Below are 2,795 nucleotides of genomic sequence, written 5' to 3'. Positions count from 1 at the left end.
TACCTAGGGAGACAAAAGACCTGTATGCAGAAAACTACAAGACACTGATGAAAGAAATCAAAGATGACACAAACAGATGGAGAGATATACCATGTTCTTGGATTGGAAGAATCAACATTGTGAAAATGACTATACTACCCAAAGCAATATACAGATTCAGTGCAATCCCTATCAAATTACCAATCGCATATTTTACAGAACTAGAACAAAAAAATCTTAAAATTTGTATGGAGACATAAAAGACCCCGAATAGCTGAAGCGATCTTGAGGGAAAAGAAAGGAGCTGGAGGAATCAGACTCCCTGACTTCATACTATAGTACAAAGCTACAGTAATCAAGACAATATGGTACTGGCACAAAAACAGAAATATAGATCAAGGGAACAGGATAGAAAGCCCAGAGATAAACCCACACACCTATGGTCAACTAATCTACGACAAAGGAGGCAAGGATATACAATGGAGAAAAGACAGTCTGTTCAACAAGTGGTGCTGGGAAAACTGGACAGCTACATGTAAAAGAATGAAATTAGAACACTCCCTAACACCATACACAAAAATAAACTCAAAATGGATTCGAGACCTAAATGTAAGACCGGACACTATAAAACTCTTAGAGGAAAACATAGGAAGAACACTCTTTGACATAAATCACAGCAAGATCTTTTTTGATCTACCTCCTAGAGTAAAGGAAATAAAAACAAAAATAAACAAATGGAAAAAAAAAAAAGAATCCGCTTGCCAGTGCAGAGGACATGGATTCAAGCCCTGGTCCAGGAACCGCAGAGCAACTAAGCCCGTGCACCACAACTACTGAGCCTGCGCTCTAGAGCCTGTGAGCCACAACTACTGAGCCCATGTGCCACAACTACCTAAGTCCGTGCGCCTAGAGCCCGTGTGCTGCAACAAGAGAAGCCCCGCAATGAGAAGCCCACACACCCCAACAAAGAGTAGCCCCCGCTGGCCGTAACTAGAGAAAGTCCGCACGCAGCAACAACGATCCAACACAGCAATAATTAATTAATTTAAAAAGAAAAAAGAAGTGGAGTCTGAGGTCAGACTTACTTATGTCTAAATCCCGCTGCTGCCTCCTAGCTGTGGCATATCGGGGAAGTTTCTTAACCTCTCTGAGCCTATATCGAAACATGGCTGCAAAATGAGGATAATGGTATCTATCTACTTCATAAAGGTATCACATAATTAAATAAGAATAATACTTGCAAAATCAGTGAGCGGTATGTCTGACTCACAGTAGGCATGGGATAAATGCTAGCCAGTTTTTTTTTTATCATCAGCTTGTGTGGAGTCCCAGGGCCATCAGGAAGCTGCACTCAGACAGCTGGGAAAGGCGGCCCCTTGCATCACGCTCCATGATGTGACCCAGACCCCCAGCTCTGCTCCTGGCTGCCCCCCAGTACACAAACAGGGTCCAACGCGGGGGAGGTGAGAAGTGGGGATAATGCTGCTGGCTGGGCCCCAGCCCCTGCCCCAGCTGAGCAGTACCACCCAAGGATCTTGGGGACCTGTTTCGGGGTGTGAGGAGTTTCTGTGATATGTATGTGTGACCGCATGGGTGTGTGTGTGTGTGCGTGTGTGTGTGGAGAGGTTTGTTTGCCGTGAGTGAGTGGACGGTCTTTCAAGTCTGGGCTTCTTGTGTCCTGCAAGGGTTCGTGTGTTCTGTGCGTCAGTGCTATCGTACATGTTGTGTCTATAAGGATGTGTATTTCATCCTGTGAGTTACAACATACATCCTATAAGGGACTATTGTGTCAATTGTGACTGTGTGTATTGCGTGTAGTGGGTGGGGTCAGTGGATGTCAAGGGTCTGTTGTATGACGTGTATTTGTGAGGGGCCATGAACGGTGTCTGCGGGTGATGAGGGTGTGTTTTCTGTGAAGTGTGTGAGGGAATGCCACGTCTGTTGGTGATTGTGTGTGTTAAATGTCTATGAGGGGTGAAAGGATGTGTGCTGTGTCTGTGAGTGATAAAGGGGGTTGTGTGTCCATGAGGGGTGCTGACGGCAGGGGGTGGGGGGAGTCTGACATAACCCAGCTGGGCGGACCCCTCCTGAGCCTGACCTGCCTCAAGGATTATGCAGAGCAGCCAGACAAAGTAGCCAAACCTGACCCTGTCACCCAGGCCACCAGCCTCTTACCTGAGGAACTGCAGGGACAGTGGTCTAGGAGGCGACAAGAGGCCGAGGGGGAGGTTGGGGCCGCCGAGAGCATGTTTCCTGCCGGCTTCTCAGGGAGCTCAGGAAGCGAGGAAGGAGCAGGAAGGAGGCAGAAGGCGGGCCCAGACCCAGGTGCGTGACTCACTTGAGGCTGCCGTCCCCGGTTAGCAGTGGCGGATGAAGGATTAGGGAAGCCCTGCCTGTAGGCTCTGCTGGGTGAGCACAAGGCCAGGAAGCCAGCTCCTTGGGTGGGGCCCCAACTCCAAGGTCACCAAGAATACTCACACCCAGCCGGGACACGCGCTCTCTCTCGCTCTCTCTCTCTGCACATCAGCTCAGCCAGCAACACTGGGCTGGTCCATCTAATGCAGAGCCCCTCTGGGAGGAAGGGCCGGGCCTGGGCTGGTAGAGAAGGGAGGAACTGGGTTCCTGGTCTGAGGGGGAGATGGGCCCTGACCTAGGGAGGGCTCAGCCCTGTTTCAGGAGCCTGAGCTTCAGTGGGTGCTGCCCCAATCCAGCGAGCCCCACGGTGCTAGAAAACGCCCAAAGCTGCTTTCAGAAGATGCCCCTGTCTGAGAGGACGCACAGCCTGTCTTGCCCACAGGAAGCCACGGTCCAATGGG

At 50.1% G+C, this 2,795-nt stretch overlaps 1 protein-coding gene across 1 annotated transcript in view; it reads right to left on the bottom strand.

Moving 5' to 3' along the window:
• Positions 1-2,274, bottom strand: part of PTAFR (platelet activating factor receptor) — a 34,748-nt gene extending 32,474 nt beyond the window's left edge. The window contains exon 1 of the mRNA XM_027109475.1: positions 2,155-2,274. The gene's annotated coding sequence lies outside the window, so the exon portion shown is untranslated. The remainder of the gene's footprint in view (positions 1-2,154) is intronic.
• Positions 2,275-2,795: the final 521 nt, after the last annotated feature.

Source organism: Aethalodelphis obliquidens, unplaced genomic scaffold (assembly GCF_003676395.1).
Source record: "Aethalodelphis obliquidens isolate GAN/ISIS:26980383/991018 unplaced genomic scaffold, ASM367639v1 scaffold9, whole genome shotgun sequence".
NCBI lineage: Eukaryota > Metazoa > Chordata > Mammalia > Artiodactyla > Delphinidae > Aethalodelphis > Aethalodelphis obliquidens.
This window is presented reverse-complemented; position numbering and strand designations above follow the sequence as displayed.